Here is a 20,384-nt window from a genome sequence, read left to right on the forward strand (position 1 = left end):
GGATATGCGAGCAGTGTGTGGGCGGGCATTATCCTGCTGAAACAGAGCATTGGGCAGCCCCTGAAGGTACGGGAGTGCCACCGGCCGCAGCACATGCTGCACGTAGCGGTGGACATTTAACGTGCCTTGAATACGCACTAGAGGTGACGTGGAATCATACGCAATAGCGCCCCAAACCATGATGCCGCGTTGTCTAGCGGTAGGGCGCTCCACAGTTACTGCCGGATTTGACCTTTCTCCACGCCGACGCCACACTCGTCTGCGGTGACTATCACTGACAGAACAGAAGCGTGACTCATCGGAGAACACGACGTTCCGCCATTCCCTGATCCAAGTCGCTCTAGCCCGGCACCATGCCAGGCGTGCACGTCTATGCTGTGGAGTCAATGGTAGTCTTCTGAGCGGGCGCCGGGAGTGCAGGCCTCCTTCAACCAATCGACGGGAAATTGTTCTGGTCGATATTGGAACAGCCAGGGTGTCTTGCACATGCTGAAGAATGGCGGTTGACGTGGCGTGCGGGGCTGCCACCGCTTGGCGGCGGATGCGCCGATCCTCGCGTGCTGACGTCACTCGGGCTGCTCCTGGACCCCTCGCACGTGCCACATGTCCCTGCGCCAACCATCTTCGCCACAGGCGCTGCACCGTGGACACATCCCTATGGGTATCGGCTGCGATTTGACGAAGCGACCAACCTGCCCTTCTCAGCCAGATCACCATACCCCTCGTAAAGTCGTCTGTCTGCTGGAAATGCCTCCGTTGACGGCGGCCTGGCATTCTTAGCTATACACGTGTCCTGTGGCACACGACAACACGTTCTACAATGACTGTCGGCTGAGAAATCACGGTACGAAGTGGGCCATTCGCCAACGCCTTGTCCCATTTATCGTTCGCTACGTGCGCAGCACAGCGGCGCATTTCACATCATGAGCATACCTCAGTGACGTCAGTCTACCCTGCAATTGGCATAAAGTTCTGACCACTCCTTCTTGGTGTTGCATTTGCTCTGTCAGTCAGTGTAAATACAAATTATAATAATGTTTATTACAACAATTGATATAGCTTAAAATATATTTACCTAAAACTTGCAGGTGTGTTGTAATGTTATAATACGTAACTCGCGAGATTACGATCAAACTTGTAGCTACAGAGATCCACACACGAAATGCTGCCAGTTGTGTACAGTTTTATTTATAAATTATACACACACACTAACAACTGCCCTCTTGAACAAAGCACTACTACGAATGATAAGAAGAATACTGCAACACTTGCATGTCAATCAACTACCAACCTAACAAAGTTCACATACTTGACTTCAAACACTCGGCTAACGACTTCCGCACAAGTCTCGTTAAACAACTCAACTCAACTCAACTCCCAGCACTGCCTCTTTATGTACATTGCCTGCCCAGGCTTCTAGAAGAGTATGAAACAACACGTTTTCACGTAATTTCAAGTGTCTCCAATAGCCTATTTACAAATATATCGAATGTTCGATTAACCTGTAGTGAAGAAGTGCGTTGTACTGGACTATTACAGTGTATTGCGCAACATTACACTGAATTTATATATCATATTTACAGGTAATAATAAATTATATACTATTAATTACGTATTCGGCATTAAATAAACTCATTAATATACATACCGCAGATGTTTCATGACATAACCTTACAAATAGTACGATCACGATTTATACCAAATAAAGTCCGTACATAACTACGTAAATAATAATAATACTAATACTAACAGATATGAACAACTTCAAAGCCACACCTCACAAGTGATAATAATAATCATAATTAATAATAATCGAGCTCGATATTTACATTATTTACCCATGGGTTAGAGAATTGTTTCCAAGTTATTCTAGTCAATTACACTTGCATCAAACTCTAATTATTAACAATTAACACATTAACTGGCAGTCAGAATGATAGTATGGTGAGACTATCGAAAATTATCTTAAGAATATTTATTCCAGGCTGTTAAATAAATCTGAAAGTCCGGCTCCCAGGATGGATTGTCAGCATAGTGGCGTAGGGCCCTGTGTTCATTTCAATGAAGGGCCGAGAATATTATCCAACGTTTGGTTAATTCTTCAAGCTCGAGACTGGGTGTTTGTTATTTTATAAAACACGCCTTCAGCTACACACAACATATGACACTACTAGCCACCACAAAAACACGCACTATTAAATACCCCCCGCGCACACACACAAAGTAGGCTTCAATGTTTTCGAAACCCACTGTCGGCAGCCCTGAAGACTTCCAGCTACTTGATCCACCGGTCTCCGTAAACCTTCTTCATTGTTAGCCAACATGACAGTATCATCCACATGTCTGAAATTGTTAATTGGGTATGTGCCCATTAATTTCGATGCCATCCTCCATCCTTGCAAATGCATCTCTGAACACTGCTTCAGAGTATATAACAAATAGCACAGGAGAGAGTACACATACCTGTGGTACTCCTTTCTGAATCTGGAGCTCCTCTGAGAGTACGTTTATAGTCCACGCAGTTGCCTTTTGGAGATCATTCAAATATCCCTATCTCATTCATCTTACCTATAACCTATCCGACCTTCCTTGGCTAAATGTTGCTCTCTGACTGTTGCGTTTTGCGAGACCAAAATTTCATTCTCAAGCCATTCGTGAACCTCCCTTTCGTTTCCTGTTACTACCACCACCACAATCGAAGTTATGACGCACTCAGCTACGAGCCTCGTGGTGGCATTCTATGTTCCCAAACTGAGAGCCCTAACGGCTTGGAACCATTCGAAGAGCGGTACTAATATGCTACTTCATGTTTTAAAGAACGCTCTTTTCCTTCTTACGACACACCAACACAGATAGATTTTATGGCGACAATGGGATAGGAAAGGCCTAGGAATGGGAAGGAAGCGCCCGCGGCCTTAATCAAGGTACAACCTCAGCATCTGACTGGTGTGAAAGTGGGGAACTATTAAATAACATCTTCTGGGCTGCCGACAGTGGGGTTCGAACCCACTATCTACCGGATGTGAGCTCACAGCTGCGCGCCCCTAACCGCACGGCCAACTCGCCCGGTTAAGTGTAGTAAACGTGTCATTCTAATACGTACTCTTACGGCACTGATATGCGTGTCATAGGCTCGTCATTCCTGCCCTATGTACCGTATGTCGTCACTATCCGAGACAAAATGGACAAGAACGTCCCCGAGTTCGAGAGCTGCAGCCGCTTGAGCGCGGCCATTATCCAGTACTCGGGAAATAGTGGGTTCCAAACCTGCTGTCGGCAGCCCAGAAGATGGTTTTCCGTGGTTTCTCATTTTCACACCAGGAAAATACTGGGGCTGTACCTTAATTAAGGCCTCGACCGCTTCCTTCCCACTCCTAGCCTTTTCCTGTCCCATCGTCGCCATAAGACCTACCTGTGCCTATGCGGCTTAAAGCAACTTGTAAGAAAAAAGTGGCGAGTCAGGATGGTAATCAGGGGAATAATTCTCTCTTTCGAACTCCTACCGAGCAGGCAGAATCTCGCTCTGTGCGCCTGCCGTTCATTTGACTGCTTGATGACAGCTTCAGCACTGTGTCAAAAATAGCTCACGTTCCAACACGCGATATCGCGAAACTTTCTCGTAATTGAAGCAATCTTGAACGGGGGCTGAAGTGATGTTCGCACGCAAGGCTGTTGATATCTAGACCCACTTCTTGTTGGGGGCGTGGCGAAATATAGCACTGTCTTCAGGGAGCTCAAACGACACACATGCCAAGGACTCGTAGCAGAACTTATTTTGTTACACGTTTACCACTGACACCAGAGAGTGTTTGTCTTCATTTCTATCTTGATTTTAATGTTATTCTTTCCTTTTACCCTTTTAAAGAAATTTTTAGAATTTGGGTTTCTTACATTCTTCCAAGGATATCCCGCAGTCTAGTATGTATTGCGCTAGTCATTCATTTATTGAGAAAATCATCTTCTTCTTCTTCTTCTTAATCCGTTTACGCTTCACGGTTGGTTTTTCCCAGCGACTCACCTCTACCGCCTCAAGGGCAGTGTCTTGGAGCGTGAGACGTTTGGTCGTGGGATACAACTGGGGAGTACGACCAGTACCTCGCGCAGGCTGCCTCACCTGCTATGCTGAACAGGGGCTTTGTGGAGGGATGGGAAGATTGGAATGGGTAGAAAAGGAAGAGGGAAGGAAGTAGCCGTCACCTTAACTTAGGTACCATCCCGGCATTCGCCTAGAAAAGAAGTGGGAAACGACGGAAAACCACCTCCAGGATGGCTGAGGTGGGAATCGAACCCGGCCCTCGGAGATGGCAGCCAATCACACTAACCACTACACCACAGAGGCGGACTTATTCAGAAAATATGGGATTAATTTCTAATTTGTGTTTAATTGGAAATTATATTCACTGTAGTGCATTATTTAGCTTCTCCATCATATTCATGGTCTTTTTCCCAATTTATTGGAGTCGGCAATTGGTGGAGATCTGGTACAGTTTTACGGCCGAATCCCCTTTTTAATGCCAACTCAGTGTGGAGAGGTTACTTGGTACTGTGTGTTTTTGTCGTTGTTAGAAGTATGAAAGTATGAATGCCAAAACGAATAAGAAAGTGAGTCTCTGAAAAATGCGAGGAAGTCCATAAGTTCCAAAGACAAAAATGACTAACCTGCATCTTTAGACAGAATGTCGCTCTCCAAATAAAATCGAACATAAATATAGACATAAATAATTACAATTGCACCCTCTATTGCAATAATGCATGTTTTTCCCATTTGATAGGTTTTTCCTTCCTCTCGTTACTTCTTTGTTTCTTTCTTGTACGCGCACAAGCATGCAAGTGCCTCGGGCTCCGTATATGAATCAACTAGCTGATACCCGCTTCGTTCGCTCGGATTTCAAGGAATCGCGCAGGAAAATGGAACCAATTTTTACGTCTATAACATCTTCAGTTTTTTAAATATACTGTGGATTACTCATTTTAAAAATCACCTAGTTTTTCACATCTTTTCACCCCCTTAAGTGAATTTCTGAAAACAGAAACGTTTCCTTATTTTTAAAGGGGATTCCAATTGCTAATTTTAATGTGTGTAACATCTTGGGGTATATGTATCGACATAAAAATATTTCAACCCCTACTTCACTTCTTTTCATCCCCTTAAGTTGATTTTTCGAAAATAAAAATACGTGTTTCCCTATTTTTAAAGGAGATTCCGAATACCAACTTTTACGTCTGTAAACTCGTAAGTTTTGAGACATAGATGTACTTATTTAAACAATTCACCCCCTTTTCACCCCTTAGCGACGGAATATCCAAAAATCCTCCCTTAGTGTGCACCTACACTGTAATATAAATATAACACCTAAATTTCATTTCTTTATGTCCAGTAGTTTAGGCTCGGCGATGATGAAACAACAAAACAACGGAGGAGACGCATGCTCTTCAATGACAAACAGTTCAGTCCATTTCACTCTAGTCTCGACTTCTTGCACTTCTACAGTGTCGATCATTTGAGTTACGAGATTTTCCTTCTGCTCTACTAATTCCAAGGAACTTCATTGCAAATGTAGGAACCACCTCGATGGACAATCACCTGCGAGAAACTGTATGACAGTATGCCCTGGGTGCAAGTAATGAGCGAGGCAATCGGTTGATACAGTTTGCAACCAACAACAATCTTTCCATTATGAATACCATGTTTAAATACCACAAACGTCATCTCTTTACGTGGACCTCCCCGAATGGGCATTTTAAAAACAAAATTTATTACATCCTTGTCGATAAAAGATGGAGAACCTCCTTCCGTAATGTGAAAACAAAACCTAGTGCCAAATGCGGATCGGATCATCGTTTACTCTGGGCCTACCTTAGAATCAAACTGAGCAAACCAGTCGTCAAAATAAACTTGAAAACGTTAGCGGCCCCTGAGCCAATTGCTTTCCAAAAAGCACTGCGAAGCACTGGGCCACCTGACTTAGAGGGAAATTGTGACATGGCTTGGAAGAGAATTGAAGAATGGATCACAAATGCAGCGAACAAGGTCCAAAGATGAACACCGCAGTGAAGCGACAACGCTGGATGACTGACGAAACTTTGGCACTGGTTGAAATGAGACTTGACATCCGGCAACATCCGACTCACAGTTACAGATTCAGAACATAAAGGACGACTAATGAAAAAATGAACAGTGATATCAAACACGCTTGTAGAAGAGACATTAAGAAACTGTGTGAAGAACTAGACGCACATGCGACCAAAAATCACACCGCAGAACTGTACGACAAAGTGAAATACTTAGCACGAGAGATTATGCCTAAGACTTAGATTATTAAAGTTGACCAGGGGAATATTATCACAAATGCAGTGGGCATCGCCAAAATATGGTGAGAATACTGCATCAAGCTGTTCACTGATGACCCACAACCAATGCCAGGTCACCAGAACCCAACAGATTTTGAACCAATGATCCTTAGAGAAGAAGCGAAACATGCAATAAAAAAGCTCCGGAACCGGAAAGCACTAGGCCAAGAGGGAATCACTGCTGAAATCCTCAAAAACATGGGTGACCTAGGTGTCGACATCCTCCACAAGTTATGTCAGAAGATATGGACGTCTGGAAATTGGCCAGCCCAGTGGTGCCACTCCGTCTTCGTACCACTGTTCAAGAAAGGTTCTCCACTTGACTGTGCAAACTATCAAACGATAGCCCTCATCTCCCATGCCAGTAAAATCATGCTCACGGTGCTGAACGAGAGGATGAAGACCTTCTTACTTCCACAAATATCAGCGGAACTCGTGAGCAGATCCTAAACATCCGGCAGCTCATAGAGAAGACAAGGGAGTACAATATCAAGATTTTCCTGCACTTTGTGGACTACAAGAAAGCCTTCGACAAGGTAAAATGGTCAAAGCTCTGGGCTATACTCATTGAGATGGGGACGCCGAGACATTCAGTGTACCTGATTCAACAATTGTACTCTTCGAACACTGCGACAGTGAGAGTTAATGGCGACTTCTCAGACATCTTTTCTACCAGTGCTGGAGTGCGACAAGGTTGCATTCTTTCCCCCTCCTACTTAATGCATACGGTGAGTACATTATGAGGGAGATTCTCAAAGACTGGGGTGACGGCATCACAGTTGGTGGCAGGAAAGTGAACAATCTCGGATATGCGGATGACACTGTGTTAATTGCAACAGATGATCATGAACTAGAAGCCATCATGCGGAGATTAGACGAACGAAGCAGAGAATATGGTCTTGAAATCAACAATAAAAAGACCAAAGTGATGATTGTGGACCGTTTTAATAACAACAGACCTGCCATAAAAAGAATTGCTGATTATGAGGTTGTCAGTCACTTCGAGTATTTAGGATCTATTGTCACAAATACCGGAGACCGTGAACCTGAGATCCGTAAGCGAATTGCGATTGCGAGAAATTCAACAGCAAAACTTACTCGCATCTGGAAGGACACCTCCATCACTTCCAAGACAACGCTCACCCTCATTCGAACTCTGATCTTCCCTATTGCGACCTATACAGCAGAAACTTGGACGATGAAGGCGGCGGATCTCCTCAGGACTGATGCTCTAGAAATGTGGTGCTATAGGAGATTACTGCGAATACCATGGACAACACATCGTACTGAATCGATCCTGCCACAACTCGGCATCAGAACAAATCTGTCGATCCTTATCAAGCAAAAACAACTCAGACACTTTGGTCATATTGTCAGAAGACAGGAGGCAATGGAAATACTTATCATAGAGGGAAAAGTCGACGGCCGAAGACCTAGAGGACGTGCACCGTTACGCTGGATGGACCAGATCAAGAACTTGACCAGGATGAGCTTACAGCAAGCAAGTCACCATGCCGAAAGTGGAGACTCCTGAAGGAAGATCACCAAAACGATTGCCGCATGATGCCACTACACCCTTACGAAGGGTTGGACTAAAAGAGAGAGAAGAGAGAGAGCATCTCTCTCGTTGGCTTCATTTTTTCTCAGCTTTTGCCCAAACCAATTCCATTTCCTTCTCCTCATTATGTATGGCCATCCCAAGAGTCCCAATTCTACGTGGTTACATTTCTTTTCAGTGACGGGCATTAGGGGGGGTATGAGGGGAACACTTCCTTCTCCCCAGTTTGTGGAGAAAACATTACGTTTTTATTCCATTTTAGCCGACTGAAACTAGGAATAATTAAAAAAGCAATTTGCACAAGCCCTATTGTCTTATCAGCTAATTCTTAATATCGTCGACTATCAACAACAATGTATTGTAAATGCATCCGGCGGCGAATGGAATTTTGAACATATCGACGGCTTTCTTTTAAAACCTCGTATGTCCCAATGCTCTTCCTACCGATTATATTCCTTAAGACATATTTATTAACAGTCAATCAGGATAATTTTCGTTATGTTCATTTTCCTGTGCGGATGTGTAAAAGAAAATGAACCTTAAATACATTATAGTGTAGGAGTGGGTAAATTCGCCATGCAAACAATATTCCTACCGTACGGTAGTATAACGTATTTGAGGTTCATTTTCCCTTACACATCAGCATAGAAAAACTAACTCAACGAAAATAATTCCGATGGACTGCATATAAATATGCGACCTGGAGGCATGACCAGTCTTAAGGAATATAATGGTTGGGAAGAGCTTTGGGACATATGATTTTTTTTAAAGCCATCGATATGCATGGCTTTGCATTGTTGTACTGATTTGTATATAACTGTATATGTTGTTTTATGCAAAATAATAATAAAAATCTGCATTTATGAATTTATATGCACTACAAAACTTAGCCACTCGACTTCAAATGGTACGAATCGCCTTTACTTCTTTTGGGCATATTATGTCTTCAAACAAACAAAACATGCAAATATACCAAAATCCGCACTGTAATTATAACATATTTCATTCCTTTACTTGTAGACCACTGAAAAATGTCAACAAATTGGGCTTCTGATAGGGTTATACTTGCTACTTATACATCTCACTTTGTCCCGTATTAAGGTTAGGTTGACGGAAGAATCCCACCTTTCAATATTTATTGTTTTTTTACTACTAGACTATGTAATTATAAAACATATTCCAGCTTAAAATATATTAATAGTTACATTATCTTAAAAGGTACATGTTTCGATCCTATTGCGGAACAAGTTCAACTGGAATATGTTTTAAATTACATAGCCTAGCAGAACAAAACAAATAAGTATTGGGAGGTGGGATGCTTCCTTCAACATAACCTTACTTGACGGTCATACTTGGGTTTTATTTTACATATTTTTACATATTTCTTGTAATATTACACATTTTCCATATGTGAACAATGTAACAATATTTTTACATATAAACAATATTAACTTTATTTTATAATGCATATTTATTACATTTTCAGAGCATAAAGGCAGCAGGAAATTTTCTACAATAGTAACTTGTGTAAAATACTCCACGATTTACAGTGTAGACCACAATGATCCTATCACCGTGGTTAGCCGGTTCGAGTTCAGTCAACACCTCCTAGATATAAGGCCTCACAACCGTTCTGGGAATATACTGTGACGTTAGCATCGCGAGGCAAGATTGAACCTTTTCAGTATTAACACAGCAATGAGTTTGGCCATGTAACGTTGAAATTAGAAGAGTTTTAATTCGTTTGACGGTGCCAATTGCTAATACCTTTGTACGTAATTGTACTGATGTGTTGCGTACTCAACTGTAAGGAGAATTGCGACAGTGATAACGAAGTGCATGCATTAAGTTTCCGAAAGACGAGGTTATGCGGCAGATATGTTTACGTGCAATTCCAAGATAAGACTACAGATGTACTAATAACTCAGTGGTGAGTAACTATTATTATTACATTCTCACACAATCATAATGAGCATAGGACTGTGGCGTATTTAACTACACGCAACAGCTGGTGATATGTAGGCATATTTACTCTTCAATGATATAAGGTTATGTTAGCTCACAATCATGGGATACATTATTTCAATTGTATTATTATATATATAATTCGCTGGGGCCATCAAGGACCACGTTAAGTCTTGTTGCATTTGACACTGAACTTGGCCTTCTTTAGAGCCCAAATTTCCCTCATTCTTTGTGAGTGGGCCTGCTTACGCTCCTCTGTGCAAGGGGCACCGTGTTTTCTCTTCGGTTGCTCGTCTCGGTTTAGCACGTTCGTCAATATTTTCTTGCGGAAGAGATCTCTGTTAAGGGCGTCTTCATCTGAGATATGTAGCATTTGCAGATCTTCTTTGGTATTTCTAAACCAGGGAATTGTGATTTTGGGGTTTGAATAAAAAAAATGAAAGATCTCTTTAGTTAACTTTCTTCCGTCCATTCTTTTCAGATGACCGTAAAGTCGTGCTCGTCCTTTTCTGATTGTGTCGGTCATTTTTCTCTATTTTGCTGTAGACTTCCTTGTTGGATCTCTTTTGATGGATTCCATTTCTGTACTTTGATCCCAAGATTCCTCTCACAATTTTGCGTTCTCTTTCCTCCAGTTCTTCAAAGAGTCCTTTGTTGGCATTTAGAGACAGGGTTTCGGCTGCATATAGAACTCCTGGCTGCAGAACTGTTTCATAGTGACGTATCTTGGTGTTTTGGGAAAGGCATCTTTTGTTGTAGATTGTGCGGGATGTTTAGTAGGCTATTTCCAGTTTGCGTACTCGCTCCTGAAGTGCTTCTTTGTCCAGTCCATTTTTCATGATGATCTCACCCAGGTATTTGAATTTGTCTACTCGGGTGATGTCCCCGTATTTTGTATGGAGTTTTGGTGGAGCCTCTTTGATGTTAGTCATTACTTCTGTTTTCTCAAATGATATCTGCAAACCAGTTTGTTCGGCAATTTCTTTTAAAAATTTCAACTTGAGCTCTAGCGGTATCTATGTCGTTTGAGAGAACAGCAATATCATCGGCAAATGCTAAGCAGTCTGTTGCGATCCCCTTGGATTTGGTTCCTATTCTCAATGGACTGTAGTTGGTTTCCTGTAATCTCACCCGCCAGGTTCTGATGATCTTTTCAAGAACACAGAGTATCGGGGATAGCCCATCAGCTTGTCGGACTCCTGTTTTGATGTCAAAGGAATGCGAGAGACATCCGTGGAACTTCACCTCGGATTTTGTATCGGTCAGGGTGGCTCTGATTAATGCCAGCAGTTTCAAATCAACTCCAAATTAATTTAAGATGTTTAGCAAGACTTCCCGGTCAATGGAGTCGTACGTACGCTTTCTTAAAGTCCACAAAGACAGATACATACTGCTTGGACCTTAGTGTACAATATCTGATGATCGTTTTGAGATTTTGGATCGGTTCAGCTGTTGAGCGACCTTTTCTGAACCCTCCTTGGTATTCACCTATTTGATGTTCGACTTGTGCTTCCAAACGCTCCAGGATGGCAAGTGATAGAATTTTGTAAGTCACGGGTAGCAAAGATATTCCTCTGTAGTTGTTGATGTTCTTCATGCTGCCTTTTTTGTGTAATGGATGGATCAAAGCTATTTTCTAATCTTCGGATAGGGTCTCCTTGTTCCAAATTTCTTCTATTTGCTTTTGCAAGATATCAAGTGATTCCTTTGGGGCATATTTCCATAGTTCTGCTACTACTGAGTCTTCCCCCGGCGCTTTGTTATTTTTGAGACGGGCAATGTGGCGCTTGATTTCATCTCTGTCGCGTGGACTGGAATCTGGGTACCTGAGTACGGGTTCCTTGGTCTCAATGGCGCTTTGCGGTTTAGAGCAATTAAGTACATTCTTGAAATAATCTGCCAGAATGCTGCAATTTTCTTCATTTGACGTCGCCAGTGTGCCGTCCTTTCGCTCAAAGCATAGAGATGGTGGTTTATAGCCAGTGAGTTTGCGTTTGAAGGCTCTGTAGTACTCTCTGCTTTCATTCTTCCTAAAGTTTTGTTCTATCTTTTCAATGAGAGATTTTTCGTATTTACGTTTCTCAGTTCTGAACACCCTAGCTGCTTGGGCACGTTGGATTTTGTAGGTTTCCCAATCATTTTCTGATTTCGTAGAGTAGTACTGTTTCCACGCATTGAGTCTTTCTTGGAGGACTGATTCGCAGATACTATTCCACCAGGCATGCATTTTGCTTCTCTTGATTTCTGCAACATCTTTGGCGGCCTCAACAAGGAGACTTTTGGCGTTGTTAAAGGCACAGTCATTTGGTCTAGTCTTCTCCTGGAACTCCTCGACCCTTTGCCGAAGTTTATCATTGTCGAAGCGTGTGATCTGTTTGGTTGTCTTCCTTGTGTTTGCGGGAATTGGTTTGAATTTGATAAGAGACATATAATGATCTGAGGCCACATTGATGCCTTTCTTTACCTTGACATTCATAATCTCAGGGCTGTTTCTCCTGGAGATTGCAACATGATCAATTTGGAACTCTCCGAGAGCTTGGACGGGTTGACCTGCAGGTTGTGATTTTCGCAAATGGACACCAGGCTTTTGCCGTTGGGGTTGGTTCTTTTGTGAGCAGGGTAATTTCCTATAACTTTCTTGTATTTCTGTTCACGACCTAGTTGAGCATTGAAGTCACCCAAAAGAAGCTTGACATGGTGTTTGGGAATTTTGTTTAATTTTTCATCCAGTAGGTCCCAGAAATTATCAACTTCGTCTGGATCAGACTTGTTCTTATCGTTTGTAGGAGCATGTGCGTTAACTAGGGAGTAGGTTTTGTTCGCGCATTTAATTGTGAGTATAGACAATCTGTCATTCACAGGTTCGAAATTTGCAACCGATTTAAGGATCCTAGTTCTAACAGCAAACGCGGTTCCGAGCATCACAGCTCCATTGAGGATTCCTCTTTGCGCTTTGCTCTTGAAAAATCGGTAGCCTTCGGTTTCAAAAATCTCTTCATCTGGGTACCTTGTTTCCTGTAGGGCCATTATGGATATCTGATTTTCGTGAAGATCTTTGGTGAGGGTTTTCAGCTTGCCAGTTTGTGTAAGTGAATTTATGTTGAAAGTTGCTAGAAAGGTTTTAGATTTTGGCCTGAGTTTTTGAACCTTCGGGGTAGACCGAGACGCTCCGAGTCGTCTCTTGCATGATGTCGAGTCTCCCCCAGAATCCGAACGAGACTCGTGCGCCGTGGCGTTCACGACGAGGGATTTATCCGAAGATTTACCCCCTGGGGTATGTTTCTTGAAATGTTGTGCCATCATGCTTTTTGACTTGACGTTGCTTTGGACGGGTACCCATCCTTTTTACAACTAGGGTTGTTAGCCCTAGAGGTTGCCTCAAGATGTTTTCTGGCTTCTGGTCATTTACCAGTCTTCGCCGTTACCCTGGCATGGGACCAGTTTTTTTCACGGTGGTATTTTATTTCCCTACTACCCTCTGACTCTGCTGGAGGCAGAGCCAGCGAGCTTCCCCAATTCCAATGGGACGCGCCCGATGGAGGTAATCGGTAAATCCCCACATTACTATTATTATTATTATTATTATTATTATTATTATTATTATTATTATTATTATTATTATTATTATTATTATTATTACTGACTCTGCTGGAGGCAGAGCCAGCGAGCTTCCCCAATTCCAATGGGACGCGCCCGATGGAGGTAATCGGTAAATCCCCACATTACTATTATTATTATTATTATTATTATTATTATTATTATTATTATTATTATTATTATTATTATTATTATTATTATTATTATTATACGCATTAAAACATACCACCTACAAGAGCTGCTGGTGTAGGGCGATTCACTCTGTAAATGCACGAATTTCACTCACAGTGATACATTATTTTACAGGTATGCAACAGACACACTCAAAGTTGGTGATATTTATGGGAAGTAACTGGTACTGATCCTCAGGAAAAACTTTTAACTACTCCTCTTCCAAGACCTGTCAGAGACTGCAGTGCCTTATATCTTTCCCAACTGCCCATCATATTTATCGCCACATTCTGGCAGGTGAAAAGAAGAAGCAGGGAAAAATGTAGAATAGAAAGAGGAGCAATAAACAGAGCCAATGAAGATAGTATATAATCTCATACACAGAATTTCAATCCACAATTTTACACAGCTGAAAAAGTACAATAAACATGTTGTTATCTGATGGTTGTTGTACTGTGATGAAGAGAACGTAAGTAATTTTTCTGGACGTCAATTCATCAAGGCAACTATACTGCATAGCATATGTAATCATATAATAGGACATAGCCTTTATTCTAAACGGGCTTTGTTAAGGTATAAAATATTTCTAATGTATATGTGGACAAAATTACTAATACAAATGCGGTATATTCTTTCGTTATAAAACATCATAGCTGCATTACAAGGAATGAGTGTAACAATGTGTAGAAAGATTCAAGAAATAAATTAATTCTAGTCCTAGTTGGTGAATTGAACACCGAGGATGATGTCCGCACAGTAATTTAATAGTCAAAGTTAAAACATTTCTTAGTTCTTAAAGGAATATGTGTATGATTTTCTTGTTATTTGTTCAACCTTCTATTTGGTATCTCCTCATGTTTACAAATTATGACCTACCCCGTTGTGCAGGGATATAATGCCTGCCTCTTATCCGGAGGCCCCGGGTTCGATTCCCGGCCAAGTCAGGGTTTTTTACCTAGATCTGAGGGCTGGTTCGAGGTCCTCTCAGCCTACGTGATTACATGTGCGAGCTATCTGACGGTGAGATAGCGGCCCCGGTCTTGAAAGCCAAGAATAACGGCCGAGAGGATTCGTCCTGCCGAACACAAGACACCTCGTAATCTGAAGGTCTTCGGGCTGAGAAGGGCCAAGGCCAAGCCCTTCAGGGCTGTTGCGCCGTGCGATTTTTACAAATTTATGAGGCATATTAGCAATTTAATGTTGTCACATGTCAGTACTTTTAAAACAGTAGGCTCCAGTCTGAATGGTAGTCCAGTATTAGGACAGAAACTTACATACTTTCTGGAACACATAAAACATAAAGTTCAAGGTTTCGAACAGAATGGCATATTGGTAACATCGATCGATGGTAGGTGAAATTCTCATTAAACCATACTTGAACTTCAAGGGAGGAAACATTGTAGACTCATGTGCAAATACTGCCAGTGATGCTACATCAGCTTAGATGTTAGGCATATGCTAATATTACACGTGCTAGTTTTCTTTCAAGATCATGTAATGCGTATTTAAATTGAAATATATTTGCAACATCCTGTTGTGTTGTTAGCAATTCGGCCTAAGTAAGTTAACATTGCAAAATGCTGTCGTGTGTTACTACTGTTTGCTGTTTATCTTTAAAGGCAGAGTCACTAAAATACGGTACTTACGACAGTATAATTCAATATCCTTTAAAATTTAAATGCTATTTGTTAGTAAATAAATTATTCCATTGGCAAAAAATATTAAAATCATGACTGTGTTTAACCATGATCCGCGTTTCTCTGCATTGCCATCGCCTCCTTAGCGTGACGTCACCACGCTGTTGTTAGGCTTTATTTTCTAGGAGGTGTTGGTTCAGTTGGGCGGAAAATGTTTCATCAGAACGTTGGGCGGCAGAGGTGGCGGTATAGTCACTAGACTGTGTTCAGAAGTCCGGATTCAGTTACAAATCTCACCGCAGAGCTCGCATTACAGTATTATTATTATTATTATTATTATTATTATTATTATTATTATTATTATTAACAAATACATTGCATTTGGGAAATATCACGGTGGCAATGGTCACTTACTGTAGTGTAATAATAAAGTTTCAACCTAATTACCCAACAACAACAATAACAACAAAAAGAGTACAACAAGCAATTCCACGGAAAGGAAATATTACAAGAAATACTACTAGTTTAACATTCTAAATCTAACATCACCATATACAAATTCGCACACTACTTAAGTATTTCCAGTGCTTAACACTACGGCTTACAATACTATAGGTTGAGCTTACAACAAGTTTAACATTACAAGTGATAATACAGTTTAAAATATAATTACCCTACAACAACAGCAGCAGCAACAACGACAACAACAAATAGAGTACAACAAGCAATTCCTTGGAACGAAAATAGTACAAGGTATACTACTAGATTAACATTCTAAATCTCGCATCAATATTTATAAATTCACACACTACTTAAGTATTTCCAGTGCTTAATACTACAGCTTAGAGTACTACAGGTTGAGCTTACTACTAGCTTAACATTACAAGTGATAATAAAGTAAAGTTAAAAACCTAATTACACAACAACTACAACAAGATTACAACAAGCAATTCCACAGAAAGAAAATATTACAAGAAATACTACCAGTTTAACATTCTAAATCCAGCAGGCAATCACAAATTCAGTGCCCATCATTTACAACTTCTACTTTTCACTTTATATTAGCACCAATGAACTTCTTAAACGATTTGATACCGGAAGGGAATCTATCAAAGACTGCTGCAGGTAATTTACTCCAATCCCTTAAGTCCTGTTTACGAAGAAGAACTTGCCCACATTTCTGGTCTCTGGCCCTAATTTTATGCTTGTGAGGGTATACCATGCTATTGATGGTGATCCGTCCGTCAGATGGAAACGTTAACCGTTGACCAGGGCCCTTGGTGCTATTTGACAGCAGTAGGCCATATACCCGTACTGGATTCACCTTGTCCCTTCTATCATATATCAGGTCATTCATTTCATCTCCTTGTCTCCACTGATGAGGTTGACGTCAGGAAAAGCATCCCCGTAGAGACACGTCACAAGGGCTGGATATACTCTCCGCGATGTATAGTGTACGACATCGTTGGCGTATACTGAGGGCTACCTAGGCTGTCGGTGAAGCCCAAACATCAACTGAGGGTGATGGAAGTCTAAAACACATTATAATGTAAACATCTTACACATTGTTCCATTTACAAAACTTGGAAGCAATAAGAAAAAACGTCGCACGTATTTCCGAGTGCAAGGCATCGGAGACAGATATCGCAGCCCAGACTCTCGCACCTCTCCCCTCGACTCACCCCACGCGGCTTGCTGCTGTATATATACATATATCGGGTAGGAGCGGGACCGGGGGGGGGGGGAGATAGGTGTGCTAGGCTTTGGTCCGTCAGATCGCCACTGCCATGCGTTACTCATCGTACAACCTGTGACAATAAGGTTCGGTGAAAGAAGTCAGACGGTCGATCCGGCAACACTGGCGACACACAACGCTGCACCTGCGTAGCACCAGCTTTTGACAACCTGCTCCCAACAGTCCCAACGTTGTTCAGTTGTAGCGGTGTAGTGGGCAACGCATCCACCTGTCACCCGGTGACCCCGGGTTCGATTCCAGGCCGGTTTAGGGTTTTTTAATTGTAATGATTAATATCCCTGGCCTCGGGACTGGGTGTTTGTGACGTCCTTAATCTTCCTTTCCTCACACACAACATTCAACATTACCGCCATTCCAATTACACGCAGGTTCATACAATATGGTGCCAGTAGGGGCAAACGATCCACATGGGTCGACGATCCACATGGGTCGACGCCCCAAACAAATAGCATTTAGAAAGACCAGTTTGACACAGTTCGTGTTTAGTGCGTTGTTTCTGAACTGCGAACATGAGCATGAACGACCAAAAGATCAATGTTTTGTTTTAAGCTTGGTAAGACACCGAAAGTAACGCATGCGATGCTGGTACGTGTTTATGAAGATCAAGTACTATCCTTGAAGTGTGTGTACGAGTGGTTCGCCCGTTTTCGAGGAGGCCGGGAAAGTGTTTCTGACAACCCTCGTAGCGGAAGACCGGCGAGCGCCGTCAGTGACGAAAACATTGAGAAGGTGAGGATATTAATCACGAACGATCGGCGATTAACTGTGCGCATGATAGCAGATGAACTGCAGATTAACCGTGAATCCTTGCAACAGTTCATTACCCAGAAGTTAGGGAAGAGGGAAACGTGTTCTCTTCTTGTGCCACATCACTTGACTGACGATCAGAAGCAGGCACGTTTAGAGGCTTCACAGAAAATTGTCGAAACGGCGGATGCGACACCAATTTTCTTGAACTGTATTGTCACTGAGGATGAAACCTGGTGTCTCAGGTACGACCCTGAAACGAAACAGCAAAGCATGGAATGGCGTTCTCTGGGATCCCCTCGTCGCAAAAAAGTCAGAGTCGAAAAGTCACGCATCAAACTCCCTTTGAAAGGAAAGAGATTTGAACATATTCCTGACATCCAACGAAACGTGAAGAGGCTTTTGAACTCCATCCCAAAGGAAGCCTTCTTGGAAAGTTTCCAGGACATCTAATGCCGATCTCAACAGTGCATATGTCAGAGGACAGTAAGGGCACTGTTGTGCATTGTTCATCTGTGTTGATAGTACAGGACTATTCACCGAAATTTATTGTCACAGGTTGTATATACTTGCTCATCTCATAGTCTGAATTAATCATATAGATAACAGACTGCTGGTATTTAACTCCCGTTTACTTCTACATCCTTGTAGGAAGACACTGCATGGCTGCTGTAATAGGAGTAATATAGTTTTCTTGTTATTGGTAGGTCTGCTAAAAGGGAATGCAATCTTTCAGGTCGTCTTTTGTCGTTTAGAATCGAACCCGTGATCATAGGTCGTTACCACCACTGATTTCCCGAGGAAGCTAATAAACCAGTGAACGAAGGGTACGACCGCTGTAAAATTCAGCATTTGTATTTAATAATAATAATAATAATAATAATAATAATAATAATAATAATAATAATAATAATAATAATAATAATAATAATAATAATAATAATTGTACCGGTTGGTACACCTATACGCCGCACATTTGAATTTTTCGCCTTAAAGTACTTCTCTACTGGAGAAACACTGAACTTTAACTACTGAACTAAGTCTACTGGTTATCAGAAGATGTCACTGCGTGTTTTTGATTTGCTTTTGTTTTTCATTGATCAAGAACTGTGGACATTCTCTAACAGATGTCTCTACCGAACACTATGATAACGCACTCTGGTATAAAGGAATGAACCTTCTTGGAGAAATGTCGTATTCATAAGTTTTGTCTTTACTAAATTTTGTTCTGTCTTTTATGGGTTGGCAGTATTAAGTTTTCATTCCGCCTGTTTTGAATTTCACCAATACTAAAATTCTGTAATTAATTTTCCACCAATAAGGTGTTTCTTTATCGATTTGTATGTAACTTTTGCGGTCATCCAATAAAAATTGAGTGGGTGTGTCTACTCATTCCTGAAAGGTCTCGAATTTTCCACGAGGGTATAAAACTGCTGATTTTCTTGTCCCCGGGCCACTCGAATAACATCTAGCTCAGTGTGTGAATATGTAGCAGGGGGCGGGATGCGCCTCGTTCTTCAGGCAGCAGCTCTTCAACAAGGTAATGGCCGTTTAACATATTTTCTTGCTAGCTCAGCAGTTTAACCCGCGGGGAAGGTTCGAAACAGTTAATATGTAAACCATAACATAAAATATGTAATCCTTCCTATCTGGTAAAACTTCATTTAACTGTAATTCGGGGATAGAGAGTGCCTTACCCTCTCGAGCTCCCCTTCATTTTTGAACTTGAGGTGACTACGTTTTCGTAACCGTTTTTCTCCTCCTTCTTAACGTGTTAAATTTATCTTGTATACTAGTCACCTCCATAGATTGGGATTAGCCCCTGTGTAATCGGCCTAGCTCCACTTAGGTTTTAAAATGTGTATTTCGGAGTGCTAGTTCACGCCTCCAGTCTTCTCTGTACTTTGGGCCAGCAACTTAAACTGTTGTTTTTTTCTGCATGCGAAGGCCCCGTAGGTTGGGTACAAGATACCCCTGTTTCTTTGTAAGTGTGCCTTGAGGGCAGTTAGAAGTAAAATTTGTTGTGGGCTTTGATAGGCTTGTAAAAGTGAGAGCAGGACAGCTCTTTCTGGTATGTTGGAAGGTGCCTCCAGGAGGCTTGACATTACTAAGCGGGAGCAAGAGCTCCATCTAATTAAGGGTTTTCTGCCCTTAGGTATTTTGTGGTTGTGAGCTGAGAGCTCAAGGATTGACGTATTGGGGCTCGAAGCCCAGGATTTGTAAAGACACCTTAACTTGTGTTTTCGCTTGTAAAATTATTATTGTACCTGAATATTTTTTTATTTCCCCTAGTGAAAAATTGTTAAATATTGTTATCTGTTGAAAATATAACCTTTATTTAAATTTTAAATTCATCTTTAAAACTTGTAGTTAGACCCATTCCAGCCCGCACCTTCTTTCACCTCTGACTTCCACGGAAAACTCCGTAGCAATAATAATAATAATAATAATAATAATAATAATAATAATAATAATAATAATAATAATAATAATAATAATAATAATAATAATAATAATAATAATGTCTACTGGAGAAACACTGAACTTTAACTACTGAACTAACTCTACTGGTTATCAGAAGATGTCACTGCGTGTTTTTGAT

Source organism: Anabrus simplex, chromosome 1 (genome assembly GCF_040414725.1).
Source record: "Anabrus simplex isolate iqAnaSimp1 chromosome 1, ASM4041472v1, whole genome shotgun sequence".
NCBI lineage: Eukaryota > Metazoa > Arthropoda > Insecta > Orthoptera > Tettigoniidae > Anabrus > Anabrus simplex.